General features: G+C 42.2%; 1 protein-coding gene across 4 annotated transcripts in view; it reads left to right on the forward strand.

Annotated features, from left to right (window-relative positions):
* rapgef6 (Rap guanine nucleotide exchange factor (GEF) 6) overlaps nt 1-16,034 on the forward strand; it is a 145,643-nt gene that overhangs the window by 79,472 nt on the left and 50,137 nt on the right. The gene's annotated exons all lie outside the window — the stretch shown is intronic.

Below are 16,034 nucleotides of genomic sequence, written 5' to 3' on the forward strand. Positions count from 1 at the left end.
GGTGCAGTTGCAGTGCACAGACACGGCCGTGTGGGGTTTAAAGGAAACAGAAGCAAATCGAAAGTGTTAGCGTGGACTCCAGTTGGGGTTTTTTTTTCCTCCTTATGACAGTGTAATTTCATCCATCGTGAGATCTCAGGGAGGAAGGGATGAGGAAAGGGGCAGGGCGTGATTTGAAGATAAAGAACACAGCCAGAAAAGAAAGAAAGAAGGCAAGAAAGAGAGAGAGCGATAGGAGAATAACTCAATGAGTATAAGAAAGTACTTTTAGTCCACGAGAGGGTTTCACAATTTTAGAATTGACGTCCTTCTCAGAAAGGCAGCCAATTATTTTCTCTAGAAGTGAGCCTCCTTTTGAAAGGTTTTGGCTTTATTGAACAGGCTGGGATTGGCGATTTCCTTCCTTGCTGTGATCTCGGATTCATCTCGAATGATTCACCGGCCTCTACAGCACCAGTGCAGTCCATGCAGCTTCGCAGTGAATTATGGCGAGTCCCTATTTTAATTTGCCTAAACACAATTAATAGCCCCGATAGCTGAACAAGCTGGGCTGCCACTGAAGATCTAAGAGTCCAAAAACATAGCGTAGGTTATTTAATTCAAACAAATCACTGAGGTTTACTTAGCTGCCAGCTGGCTTTTACAGTCTCCAGCTTGGATTACTACAGACTTGGAGAGGAACCCCTGTGAATGACCTACAATGGAAACTAAGCAGCTTATTTTGCCATGTTAGGTGTCTTTTTTTCAGTATTATTCCAAAAAGCAGCTCTTACCATGCTCACTTACTCCAGCTTCTAACATCAGAGGGTTAGTTATTGAAATATTGACTGAGTGGCTGGAAATTTGGCATCAGATGACAGGCAGCCAAATGTAGGCCAGTGGAGCTGTTCTTTGGGTTTCTCTTCTGAGGGATCAAGGCCTAGATTTATTTACTTACTCCAATAAACACCCTGAACATTAAGCTTGAGGTCTTTTTTTTGAGGAGGGGGGCATAGTCACCTTTAGAAGGCAGTTAGTTGTATGCTTTATAAGGGGCTTTCAAAGTCTTACTTGGATTTTATAGTTTTATTGTACAGTGTTTCTGGATGAACTGTCCCTTTAAATCACATCCTGCTCATCCCAGCGGAACACAACCTCAGTCTACATCCTCCCGATGCTGGAAGACTTGTCAAAATGTTCTGCTGCTGAACTCTCTGAACCTCCCTGCTGCTTACATGAGTTCTCTGTTGGGCTGTCTCAGCTTCCTCTGTTTTTTGTTGTTGTTGTTTTTTGTCACTTGCGTTTTCTCTCACTGTATCTTTAAATCTCATTTCTGTTAGCGAGAGGACTTCCTGATGTCTTCCTCTTGCCCCTTTCATTTCTTTCTCAGGGACTCCATCCTCTTCTGCCTGTCCACCTCTTCTTCTCCCTCTACCTGCATCTATTATTAACACGTCAATAACGGGGCCCATGTGTTGTTGTCATCCTGATGCTGCCGCTGCCACTTCTGTTGCTACCCTGCTGGGTTTTATCCTCACTCACGTGCACCTCAGTGTCTTATAAATCACACCAACTCTTCTAAAACCAACCTCTGCTCTCTGTTTCTGCACCAAATCCCACCCTTTACTTATTAACCTTCCAAGGTCTCGTATGTTCTTTCGACTCCTTTTTGCCGTCGCTCAAAATCAGATTCACTCATGTTTCCTCCAACTTGTAGTGCTGTTTTACCCATCTGGATCGCTGTGGTGTGAAGAAAAAAAAAAAAAAAAAAAAAAAATATATATATATATATATATATATATATATATATATATTTTTTTTTTTTATTTTTTTTTTTATTTATTCGTTTACTTGTACTAGATGAGATAAGTTTTCTTATTGAAACAGGAAATGTCACGCATTGCTGATAAGAGGATTCGTACTCAAAACAAGCACATAACTTAGGTTGAAAGTAATTTCCTCCTCAGCTGCAGATTTCTCTGGCATAGGCCACCAAGTCCAGACTCGTGGCTGACCCAGACTGCTGCATTTGCTTCACTCAGCAATCAATGGATCTTGCCGAACATTGACATAATCAGCTTGTATGGACCCATGCTGGGTCGAATAGTAATGGGGCTTTAGAGGCATTGGTAGGGGAGAGCCAGCGTGGGATGATGGATTTAGTGCCAGAGCATTCAGACCCAGGCGAGGCAGGTCAGGGAGATGGACAGGTAGGGAGACGAAGCATCTGGCATACTTTATTTGCAGCAATAACAGGAAAACTGCACTAACTTGTTATCACGCAAGATGGGACTGATCAAGTGAATGGCTGGTTTAGTAAAATTTAACAGGGTCCAAATTAGATTTGAAAGACCTTAAACTGATGTAAATAGACCTTTCAAAATACTTTGCATGTTGTGTAAGATTTATATGATATATGTTTTAGCTACAGTTACTGATCTGCCGTCACCATCAGATCAGACTGGATAGATGGCTATATTAAACTGCTGAAACTCTATTGAGTGGAATGCGGAGATTAATTATTCGTCAGTGCAGTCTATTGACCCTTTGCTTAGTGCTGTGGCTTCATGCCCAGACATCCATGCAAGGCTGATTAGGAACTGAGCACCTTCAACATTTTTTTCTTTTTCTTTTTTTTCCCCCTCCAAGGGCCAAAAATATGGCACGAATTCTTAACAAACAGCAGTGCAGTGGTTAGCACAGTCCCCAAAAACAAAAAGCTCCTGCTCTCCCCTGTTCCCACCTTCGCCCTGTGTGGCTTCTCTCTGGGTTTGGTTTCTACCTACAGCCCAGTGACATGCTTGTTGGATACATTTGTGATTTAAAACGAGTGTGAATGTTGTTCGTCACACTGTTAGCCATGTGATAGACTCATGGCTGGACTCCAGCACTCCTACCACCATGTATGAACGTGAACTTGGAAAATCAGTTTAACACTACTTTTAGTGTCATATTCGAAATAAAAATGCTTTGCAGAGACGAGTTTCTAAACACTTCCCATAATGACTTGACTTTAATGACTTTTGACCAAAATTTCAGCATAAATAAATATTTGATTTTTAGTATGTCCTACAGCCCACATGTTGAAGTCAGAATGGCTGTCGATGATAAAAAGCTCTTTGTACTGCGGTCCTCTGCATCATGAGATCAGCAGATGAAATATTAAGCATTAGATAGATGAGCCATGGCTCCCTTGGTACACGAATATGTTGACAAAACCATTTTTATGCTCTCAGAGCATGACCTTTGCCAGGTGAGGTAATGCCATTGCCTCTTCACATTGGCCCTGACAGATTTTCCTTGACCTCCGCCCCGCAGACAGGCTAATAGACGAACTGACAGAATTCACACAGGCAGTCAAGGTAATGTGGCCTTTAAGCTCAATAGATGGGGAGGAGGGGCATCCAGAGAGAGAGCCAGAGAGACGATGGGACAAAGGCAGAGGGAGAGGGAGAATTGGAGTTAGAGACAACAATAGAGAGAGAGAGCTTTTAGCATACCAGGGGAGGTCTAGAATATCATATGCACAGGAAGTAGGGGTGATAAAGATCAATATGGATTGCATTAAGCCAAGCCATGCCCTACTCACCTCCCATAAGCCATAAATTACTCTTCAGTCCTTTGTAAACAAAAACACGCATTGCTTCTTTCTCATTTCCATAAGCGTGTCTCATAGAAATCTTGAAGATTTCTTAAAACTAGAAAAGCAGCGGTTGCAGACTTGTGAGCATGCTGTACAGTGTTATTAAGTCATCATGCTGTTGAATCATTCTCCATGTGAAAAATGAAGGTTTCAGGTTGCATTTGGATCTCTTGGCTTTTTTGAGATTAGATAAAAATGACATATTTTATTACTCAGTTGGTCAGAATGGTCACTCAGGTTGAGCCGTATGTGGACTCTGTGGTTATTTAGATAGACTTCACACTTGCATTCAGTCTGCTTCTGTTTCTCTGCAAAGAATAGATGTTTTTGTGGGTAATGTGGCATTCCCATCGACACCAGTGTCACTGCAAGAGTTCAAATGGACTCTTATCTCTGCATTGAAGTACACTGCGAGGACTCGTAGGCAGTTGGATGTGTCAGTCATGGGCCTTGTTCACTGCCATTTAAGCTGTGAAGCTGGTGTATCTGAGGACCAGCTCCGACTTGTTCCAATGGAACATTAAAGGACTTTGTACCTCTCAGGTACAAACTGACACTCTAAGCATGCTCGTTGAGTTTGACATCTTTTTTGCTTTTCACTCAGAAACAACTGACTGATTGCTCGCGTGCACTTATATGCTATTTTAAAGCCGGATTTGGTTGGTAGGTTGTTCTTGTCGGGTTTTCACAATTTACTGATTTGCTTTTAACCACACTGTCGCTGCTGTTTACCTTTTTGCAATGCAGGATATGGTTATGACGACACACCACAGTGTGATGTTAAAGTTGAAGCTGTTGTGAAGCAGCTCAAGGGAAAAGCACTTGCTTTCTTAGTAGTTTACCACACTTTTCTTTTTCATGTAATAGTAAGCGGGGCGGGGGAGCGCTCTGGGATTGAGTGTTTTAGTAGTTAGTGGCATAAAAGGGCCTGTGTTGTATCCTGAATGGTGTAATTATTGTCCATTAGCTTTGATAGGCTGAAATTTTAGAGTGAAAAGCCCACTCAGGCCCTGTTTGCATTCACTGGCCGAAGCTGGTCAACATTACAGTATTAAAAGGAGTGAAAGTGAGACACTTTGTGCATAAAATACACACACACAGACACACGCGCATACACTTATCACGTGTCCTCATCTACAGCCGTGCATGTGACCTATGAACTTAGCAGATTTGCACTCTTGTATGCATTTTAACACCCGCAAATGCACAGAACAGTAACCACACACATACAAGAGATATGCAAAAACATTCATTTTATATATACAGACTCCACCTGTATATATAAAGAAGTACAACTGCCAGACTACACACCCTCAGCACACACACAAGACACACTCTAGTGCTGATATTTCAGCCACTCATGGCCCCCACCCACTCAATTTCACTTGCTCCCATTATTTCACTGCTATTGATCCACATCCCCCTCGTCCGCCTGCCGATCCAGAGAGCCTTTACTGGATAATTTTCAAGGGCATTTATAAATGCAACACGGGGTAAATGGGTGATTGCCATGTGGCTGGTTTTTATATGCTGTTGGTTGTTTTGTGAATTTGTGAGAGGGGAGAGTGCAGGGAAGCATTTAGAAATGGGAACCCCGAATGGGTGGAAAAAAATATGATGAGGCCGATCGTGGAAGATTTTCTCCTCCTTTGTGCATTTCTAATTTGTAGGAGTTAAATTGTTTAAAACTAAAGTAACACTTGACTTGACATTTCATTTCTTTTGACTTCAGTTGAATTTTTAAGATCTTTCTTTTTTTTTTTTTCTCCCCACCCTCTGCTTTCAGGCATTGTTACAGCCACCTTGCACATCAATATTTTGGCACTGAATATTTAAACAAATGTAAAAACCCTTTTCTGAAATACAAATCCACATCTGTAGCCTGCGTTGTGGCAGGAGAATGGAGTCAAATGATTTTAGATTTATATAAAAATGGGAATAACTTTTTCAGACGTTAAGAGCAGGTCGTTTGCATGTACTTGCTTTACTGTTAAGCATTGTTTTTGTGAGGTAGAATAAATTTCCTGCGGTACTAAAACTGCAGTTAGTTCTGTTTGTTTGGCTGAGGTGTGTGCGAGCCAACAGAGTGGAACGGGATCCAACATTAACAAAAACACCAAAAGAGAACCACGGGTGGAGCTGCCCCCTTAAAGTGGCCTCTGGGTCAACCTGTAGGGGTGCCAGGGCCGTGCTGTATGTGTGTGTTTGTGTGTGTGTGAAGCTCTGTGGATTTGGCTGCTGGGCAGGAAGCATCTGTTAATTCAGGAGGGCCAGTATGGTATATTTTTGTGCGCGTGTATGTTTAAGTGCACATGTGTTTGTATCAGTATTAAAGCCCAGTGTTTTGCCTTCCCTCCTGTATCCGGCAGACCTGGCCATGGCCCACCTTCCTCAGGGGCTCAGACAGACTTGTAGCTTCCTGTGACACACATAACTTTGTGCGCATGCACACACACACACACACACACAGATACGCGTGCTTAAACGAAACCAAAGAGAGTTAGTGTTTCACCCTGAAAGCCTTTGTTGACCAACAGATAGGGAAAATAATCCCTCATAGCATCCATTTGAGAGATATGAGTTGCATATACTGTACAAAGCCTGCAGAATGCATACAAACTTAAGTAGTAGCACCAGTGAAAATGCTTCTCGACAGTAAATATTGGTGCCATTTTACTCATTTACACCAAATGTACAGATTAAATGTATTCAGTTTTGTAACTGTTATTTTGGTACAGGTATTTGAACTATAGCAGAAAGAAAGGAATATAATGAAAAACGGCAAAGAAAAGGCTTTAAATAACTCTCTCTCCAAGGTGGGAAAAGTCAGATAATCCAGTGATACCTGGGAGATCTAGGCTTTACCAAAATAATTTCATCCTGGTCGCCTAATCAGGGAAAAACGGTAATCCACACAGCTTCTGATTCCTCATGCGCCCTCCACCCAGGTATCGGAGCAGGTGGAGGAGGGAGGTAGATGGGTTGCGCTGGGCTGAGTTGTCCTTTCAGGAGCAACCAGCTCTTGGACAGCGACTGGCGTCTGCTACCTGCTGCCACACATACGCACATGCTCATGCAACACACACACGGCATGCTAGATGCCAGCTGGAAGGAATTTCCACTAAAGCCTGGTTGTAATACTTCCAGTCCGCCAGAGAAAGTGACTGCGGGGATGCCGACCCATGCTAATTATCTCCTTCACTGTGTAAGCCACCAGACTGAGTGTCTAGTAAAAATTGTGTAGGATGACTTGGCATGTAGAGCCATCTCATTCCAAGAAAATCCAGACTGCTGAGGTTCACGCTAATCAAGGGAGGAAGGCTGATAAGTAATTTGTTATTATCACTCCTAATAGCTCATATTATCCCCTAAAAGTCACGAATATCGCAAAAGAAACTAGCGCTTAGGCTTTGGAGTGGTGCTCAGGATTTCGGAGCCAAGGATTTGGGATTTACTTGCATCTTAGAAAACAATGACTCCATTCCCCCTGTTGATTTTTAGATTTGTCATTATTGTGTGGACTTATTTGAAAGCCTTTGAACAGCACACCCTCTGCCAAGGCCTTTTTTTCCCCACCTTTGCAGCTTTAATGAATGTGGTCAGCTTTCGCCTTGGCAGAGGAATTCCAACGCAAGATTTTATTTGAATTTTAAGGTGGTTCTGCCACCTTAATAGTCACGCACACTCACAAAGCCCTCTGACACACATGCACAAAACCTACTTTCTATTGTTCAGAGGTTAATCTCTTTGTTTTGGCAATACAGTAATGTGTTCAGGATTTTCGACTCTGAGGATGATTTATCTAATAAATGAGGACATTACACGCGCGAAAACTTTCTACCTTGTTTATCTTTCCTTTCTCTTGTCATCATGCTCTCTATGTCTCTTTCTTTCGTGGGACTACAGGGGCAAAAGTCACAGGCCTTTGGCAGTGCTGGTGCCATTCAGCTTCCCGTCTGTCACAATGCTGGCAGCACACGCTGTGGAAACTGCCAGCTAATGGCTGTTTATCCACCGCAGAAACTTGCCAGCCAATGTCTGCCCAAGCTAAGAACTTGCCAACCAATGATTGTTGAACCTTGTACCTCGCAAACTATGCCTGCCAAATCACAGGATGCAGTTTCTTTTTGCTCAACTGAGAATTGATGGATTTCAGAGAGTTTTGGATGGATGGAGAATTCCCAGCTCAATTTCAGGGAGAAAAAAAAAGTCCTTCATGTTGTCCCACTTTCAGTTTCCAGCGATTAGTGCCCAGTTTCTCTTTCCAGAACATTTTTAGCATACGTTTCTGACAGAAAATGAAGAATGTTTTTTGCATCCGTAGGATCGTGCAGCTTGAGATACCACCGCATAAATGATATATGATTATATAGGGAAAACATTATCCCTCCTCTTTCCCTAAGCAGCATATTGTGTCTAATCCCATTAAGTTTAAGATGATGCATGTTGGCTTCAAAACTACTATCCCTTTTTATACTCCCTGGGATGATTAGTTTATCTTTTTCCAGGAGTTTAATGTTAAATTGTGGTGCGGCGGGAATAATATGGTCGGGCAGCAACACACACTTTCAATCTGGGCATTAATTTCAGGGGTTATCTTGCCATAAGTAAGAGCTTTTAGAAAGTAAAGCTGAATGGAGATAACAGAGCCAGGCAGGACGGTGTGTTTGTGTGTGAGCGAGAGGGAATCCATCCATTCACATGCAGTCGTCTCTGCTCGGCAGTATTTGAGTCCTCATCTCCTCATCTGGTCCATAACTACACACACACACACACATTCTCTTTCTCTCTATGTTACATGCTTTTCTTTGCAGTTGTCACCTCTAATTTCAACTTCAATTCATTAAATCTCCCCTTGCTCCAGCTGGTGCAGACACTGTCTCACACATATGTGTACACACACACACACACACATAGCCAGAGATATGGAAGTCTGCACTGAGGTAGAATATTGGAGACTTTTTATCTTCATCAGTTCCCACACTTTGACTTCATCCTCATTCTACCCCACACTGTCACTCTTATCTTATACTCTCTGCCTCACACTCTGCTACCTTTGCTCTATCTCTCGCTTTCACAAAGGCACATGTACACACTCATTTCAGTTTCAATCATATTCTGCACTCTGCCTTTCTCACTCTCGCTTGCACTTCTTTCTTTTGACTCTGTCTCCCTTTGTCTCTGTCGCTCACATTCAGTTAAGGTCCCTCTATTTTCTCCATGTCTCCGTCTGTCTTCCTGCACTGTGTCTTAATCCAGTCGTCTGTGGGCTTGCCAGTAATGGAGTAGTGCTGAGCCCATTCGGTAATCTTAGTTGTCCTAAATGAAGCCTATAGGTGCGTGCAGTTTCCGTATCGTAAACTCTGTCTGAGTGTACATAAATAAATGCATAAATATATGTGCGTGTATTTTTCTCTTTCCATCTGTCTGTCCACCGGTTACAGCTTTAGAGCTAACATTGGCCTCAATTGATCAAAGCTTTCTCCAGCACTACAGGGCGAAATCCGCAGCTTCAAAATTTATGTGTGTACTTGTGTGTCTGTGTCCCTGTCCAGACATCAGAGGCTATGTTCTCACCTAGCTAGTCTGATGAGGCTACTCGCAGCCTTTTTACTCGTCCTTGCTCCCTTTGAAGCTGATTTGAATGTGGGTTTTTGAACCAGCAGAGGGGGAAAAAAGGCAAGAATGGAGAGAGTCTTCAAAAACTTGGCAGCAAATGGGTTCAGGCCAGAAAAGAAGGTGTGAGAAACTACGACAAGGGAGACTAGACAGCGGCGCTTGTAATGAGGGTGTAAACCACAAGACGAAGATGCGATCCGGTGGTGATAAACGGCGAAAAAGAAGCGGAGAAAGCAGAAAAGCGGTGGAAATCTGATTCGGGGTTTGCGTTGAATGTTACATCAAAGAAATTATAAGCTGTTTGTGCTGCGTGGCAGCAGCATTGTTTCTCGGTGCGGAGATGCACTGCTGTCGTCTCTGATGTGGTTTCTGGTTTAACAGCCTGCTCTGAGACCAAAGTCTGCACGGTTATAGCTGTTATCTGTCAAAGACATACTGTCACCAAGGCTCCCCGTTTTAAAGGATTGTGCACTAAATAGTAAGGAGGAAGAGTTATGAAGGTTCCTACAGCTTCTGTTCAACAAGATATTGCTAAACTCGTCTTGAATTACTTTGGTGAACTTATATGATTTTTGCACTTGTGATGCAGCTTGAGAGCACCTCCACATATAAACACCTATGAGTTTATCTCTGAGCGTATAAGTCTCATCAAATCATTTTTAGGTGATTAAAGTAGAAGTTTTGAGCCGGCATAGGTTTATATACATTATGTATGTCAAGCTTGGCTCTACACCTCGGGTCATGTCAAGGCTGTTTGCCACTGCTGACACCTACAGGCCAACCATGTTAAGTGTCAGATACCCCATTGGTGACCTCACTATGCGTCGCCATGCTTTATTTAGTCAGCTCCGAGGTTATGAGTAGTGTATAGTTGGCACTTTGAGATCTGCATGGTGGTAGACATGAGCTGGCAGCCCGGCTGCCTGGATGATTAATGGCACTTGAGTCTTGACTTCGGTCAGGCTCAACCCTCTCCGTCTATATTAAGAACCATCATGGCCTGTTTTTGTTGTATATTTTTGGATGTTACAGCAGTGAGTTATAAACTTTTACGTGTGGTTTTGGCTGGTTTATTCAGGTATTATTAATAACGAGGACAGTGATAAACGTTAGGCATTAAATGGTGCTTGTGTCGCTGTATTTGCAAAGGCAGTTTGGGCAACTCTTTGCCTCTCTCTTTGAGTTTAGTGAGACATGAATATACTGATTGCTCCTGCCTCATTTCTTTTCTGCAGCCTAGACTATGCATACGACTTGGCTAAAATCAGGATTTGCCATTGATCTTTAGCAAAAAGCTGTCTTTCTGTTTTCTCATTGCAAACACATCACATGTCATTAAATATTCATCGAGCTTTGTTCGTGTCATTGTTATTTGGACCCACTTTAATTGTCACCCTTATCAAGATTCATGAGCCTCATCACACTTTCTTTAATTGCTTACTCGTTCTCTACATTGTTCATCTCAGTGTAATGTTCTCATATATTCACCACTGCTTCTCTGCCTCATTCTGTGGTGCATTTCTTTTGATCTTTGCTCTGTTTCTTTCTGTTGTTGTTGTTGAGGTATCTGATTGTGTGTAGGAGTCTCTGATTATCAGTGGTTTAGTGAAGTTTCAGGAGTCTTCTGCCATTCAATTGTCATACACAGTGTGTATGCGCATATAGGTTTATTAGAGCAAAACATAAGCAGCATCTTCTCTGGCACTTTTATGATATTTCAAATCAACCAGTGCACTATGCTAAATAGCCCATGTCACTCGGTGATGTCTTCAGGATTTCCAAAAACCATCGAGACCCCAACATATCTCTCAAACTCAACCTAGCAAAGATAATTCCAGCACTAAAATGCTTTTTAAGAAAGCCAGTCTCTGGTCTCTGCTGGCAAATGGCTAGTCTGAGCTTTATAGCCCACTTTACCACTGAGGTAATAGGTGGAACATAGCAGTCATGCTCACAACCAGTTAATCTCATTCTTAAAACTGGATGCAATAAGTAAGGGGGGGTCTCTAGAAGATGGGAAAGAAGAAACCATCATAATATATTCTGAATGCTTTATTCTGCTTTCGGGGACTTAAGTGGGTCTCCAGAAAGACAAATGTAGTTATAAAGAAGGCTTAAGATGCAGAGGTATAATTTCAATGTTGATAATGTATTTTTAATAATAATAATACATTTATTTATAGGCGCCTTTCAGACCCTCAAGGTCACCTTACAGTAGCATGTAAACAATACCATAAAAAACATAAGAAAAATGTATATATAGCAAACATGGTAGATAAAATTTAGACATAAACAGTCATAAAAGTATAAAAGCAAATATAAAAAATTGAGCAAGGTAAAAATGGCCTAAGACAGATCAGGTGTATGCAATTCTAAACAAATGGGTTTTGAGTAGTGATTTAAAAGTGGTGAGACAGTGTGTGGTCCGTAGAGCAAGTGGAAGTGCATCCAAAGTCTCGGGGCAGAACAACTAAAGGCTCTGAGTCCCATGGTAGTCAGGCGAGCAGGTGGAACTGACAGAAGGGAAGCTGAAGAAGAGCGGAGTGTACGAAGGGGTGAGTATGTACAGTGGGGCAAAAAAGTATTTAGTCAGCCACCGATTGTGCAAGTTCCCCCACTTAAAATGATGACAGAGGTCAGTAATTTGCACCAGAGGTACACTTCAACTGTGAGAGACAGAATGTGAAAAAAAAATCCATGAATTCACATGGTAGGATTTGTAAAGAATTTATTCGTAAATCAGGGTGGAAAATAAGTATTTGGTCACCTCAAACAAGGAAAATCTCTGGCTCTCACAGACCTGTAACGTCTTCTGTAAGAAGCTTTTCTGTCCCCCACTCGTTACCTGTATGAATGGCACCTGTTTGAACTCATCATCTGTATAAAAGACACCTGTCCACAGCCTCAAACAGTCAGACTCCAAACTCCGCCATGGCCAAGACCAAAGAGCTCTCGAAGGACACCAGGAAAAGTATTGTAGACCTGCACCAGACTGGGAAGAGTGAATCTACAATAGGCAAGCAGCTTGGTGTGAAAAAATCAACTGTGGGAGCAATCATCAGAAAATGGAAGACATACAGGACCACTGATAATCTCCCTCGATCTGGGGCTCCACGCAAGATCTCATCCCGTGGGGTCAAAATGATCATGAGAACGGTGAGCAAAGATCCCAGAACCACACGGGGGGACCTGGTGAATGACCTGCAGAGAGCTGGGACCAAAGTAACAAAGGTCACCATCAGTAACACACTACAACGGCAGGGAATCAAATCCCGCAGTGCCAGACGTGTTCCGCTGCTGAAGCCAGTGCATGTCCAGGCCCGTCTGAAGTTTGCCAGAGAGCACATGGATGATACAGCAGAGGATTGGGAGAATGTCATGTGGTCAGATGAAACCAAAGTAGAACTTTTTGGTATAAACTCAACTCGTCGTGTTTGGAGGAAGAAGAATACTGAGTTGCATCCCAAGAACACCATACCTACTGTGAAGCATGGGGGTGGAAACATCATGCTATGGGGCTGTTTTTCTGCCAAGGGGACAGGACCACTGATCCGTGTTAAGGACAGAATGAATGGGGCCATGTATCGTGAGATTTTGAGCCAAAACCTCCTTCCATCAGTGAGAACTTTGAAGATGAAACGAGGCTGGGTCTTCCAACATGACAATAATCCAAAACACACCGCCCGGGCAACAAAGGAGTGGCTCCGTAAGAAGCATTTGAAAGTCCTGGAGTGGCCTAGCCAGTCTCCAGACCTCAACCCCATAGAAAATCTGTGGCGGGAGTTGAAAGTCCGTGTTGCTCGGCGACAGCCCCAAAACATCACTGCTCTCGAGAAGATCTGCATGGAGGAATGGGCCAAAATACCAGCTACTGTGTGTGCAAACCTGGTAAAGACCTATAGTAAACGTTTGACCTCTGTTATTGCCAACAAAGGTTATGTTACAAAGTATTGAGTTGTATTTTTGTTATTGACCAAATACTTATTTTCCACCCTGATTTACGAATAAATTCTTTACAAATCCTACCATGTGGATTCATGGATTTTTTTTTTTCACATTCTGTCTCTCACAGTTGAAGTGTACCTCTGGTGCAAATTACTGACCTCTGTCATCATTTTAGGTGGGGGAACTTGCACAATCGGTGGCTGACTAAATACTTTTTTGCCCCACTGTATGGAGAAGATCGGGTAGATATGGAGGAGCAAAGTTATGAAGCGCTTTGAAAGTGAGAAGCAGGATCTTGAAATTGACACGGAGGTGAATTGGGAGCCAATGGAGCTGTTTAAGAACAGGTGTTATATGTTCAGTGGATCTAGTTCTGGGAATAATACGAGCAGCTGTATTTTGAACCAACTGCAGTTTATGGAGGGATTTATGAGGTAAACCATAGAGAAGAGAATTACAGTAATCCAGACGAGATGTGACAAGAGCACTGACAAGTATGGCGGTACTGTGTGGTGTGAGTGAGGGACGAAGATGGTTAATATTACGGAGATGAAAGTAGGAAGACCGAGTGATATTATTTACGTGCTAGGACAGAGTGCTATCGAGAATGACACCAAGACTCTTAACCTGAGGGGAGGGTGTGACAACAGAGTTATCAATGGATAACTAATTATTTCTCCCTTTTGGAGGAAATGCCCTTATTTAGGTGGTTAGATTGCAATGAGCTATGATTTTATGTAACCACTGGCTTTTATTCAGATGCAGTCTAGTTATATTAGTTTCTACCCACAAAGTCTTTATTGTGGCTTACTGGATGATTTTATGAGAAGTAAAACAACAACACTGTACATCTACTGAAAGTTTTAAATGGAGATTTTGAACATAAAACAATAATGTTGGAACGTCATCATGAGTATAACTCATGCACGAATGAATTGGTCAACTCGGGTAAATTATCTTGGCTTGTGGGTCATCTGCAACATGCTAGTGATCTGGGAGCTCCAAATGAATTCCCACCATCTTTGGCCATCTTACTTAGACTACGTCTGCGTTACACCCATTATTTCTCTCAAGTTAATCTGGCTCTATAAATAATTGCTGCTGTGAAAGCTCGGCTTGTTTGGTAATGTATAGAGTCTGCTCGAGCCTCCTGTGATTGTGCCCGCTCGTTGACATGATAGAATTGTACAGCTGAAGGAACCTTTCACATTTATATTTAATCTCCCAACTCTCATCCTTAATGCATGAGGAGAATGGGAGACCCCGACACCCCACCCCCCTACTTCGTGGTTTGGCCTGTTGGGAGAGGAAAGGAGGGGGATTAGAGCAGGATTAAGTCTGTGTGAATGGGAGCCACAATTATTCACTTCCACCATCAGTCAACTTTCACCCCTCTAACCGTTTAGTCTCTCTGCGAAACCCACAAAGACACGTGTTCGTGTTTTTGTACGTTCTAAAACACATCAGAGTTTAAACTTTTTATTGAGAATTTAATCTTTTTGCCTGTAAAAGATTAAATTTTACCTGCAGATTAAGTTGTGTGTTATCAGATAATGATTGAATCATCCGTCTTTCTTTGCATCCTTGATATAGAGAGTCAGTAGGTTATAGTCTGGGCATCCTTCAGCTGTGGGACACCAGCCAGTGTGTGAGGGCTTCTGTAGCAGCCAGCACTTTTCCTTGTACTGGACGTTGATTACAATTGCAGATAACATTTTTGAAAGCTAATAAAAAGCCAGATCATTGCCAAACAACAGCCTATGGTTTTGAGATTACATTTCGGCTAATGTATTTCCCTCCTTTGGTCGTATGCAGCCAAAGGTTGCTCAAATGCGATTTGTCATTAGTTCTTGTGCTACAAGACAGGAACCGGAGAATTTGCAGTACTAAAAATTGACCTCCTTGTTGACAGGTTCTTCATGTTCAAGTACTGAATTGGTTTATAGAGATTAGTCGATCATTCTGGTGCATTAGTGTGGTGACATTTAGCTTCAGCTACTCTAATAGCTACTGTAGTAACTTGCAGTTCTGTGCCAAAGATGCCAAAGATTCTGTGCTGATGTTCTTTAAGTGAGCACTGCTGAAAGTTGCAGGGTCTTTTTGTGGTTGAAAGGGTAGCGTCATCGAGAGGGAAATGTACAAAATTATTGCAGATTTCCACGACAAACCCCTTAAACTCCAACTTAATTTGAATTATAGCAGGATTAAACCATGGTGACCGGTAACTTTTTGCAGCATATGCAGTATGCCATATTAAAGCATTCTTGGGAAAAAATGCAACATTTTTGATGAACTGAAGACAGTTGAGGCCAAAATGATTAAAGTAGCCAACATTTCCTCTCAAGCTGTGAAACTGTGCAGTTCAGAAAGACAGGTATTGATTCTGATTTGATGTTTCTTAATTAAAAGTCACAGCCAAGTCTTGTGTTTTCTCAAGTTTCTGCTGTCGCAACTTACTTTATCAATTTGTTGTTGGACCCCTTTGAACTTAACCAGCTAATCGATCGCGATCAACATTTTTCCTCGTTAATATCCTCTTAGGGTGTGTTTGTGAGTCTCGATCGGTGAGCAGTTTGATACATTAGTTTCTACCTCTGTGTGAAATCTGTTGAATGAATGAGGGTGGGAGTTTCATCATCACTGCCTGATAACTGCTCCATCACGCAGAAATCAATAAGTATTTATCTGTAATGAAATTAGCAGTCGCTCTCTGTCCTCCCTCTCACTTTTTCTCTTCCTTCTTATTCACAAAGAAGCACAACAAACAGCAAAGAGTGTTGCTCAACAATAAGATTGGCAAATTCTCCTGTTTATGGATGATTGTGTGGAATTTAGTCAATAGCATCAA

Source organism: Astatotilapia calliptera, chromosome 10 (assembly GCF_964374335.1).
Source record: "Astatotilapia calliptera chromosome 10, fAstCal68.1, whole genome shotgun sequence".
Classification (NCBI taxonomy): domain Eukaryota; kingdom Metazoa; phylum Chordata; class Actinopteri; order Cichliformes; family Cichlidae; genus Astatotilapia; species Astatotilapia calliptera.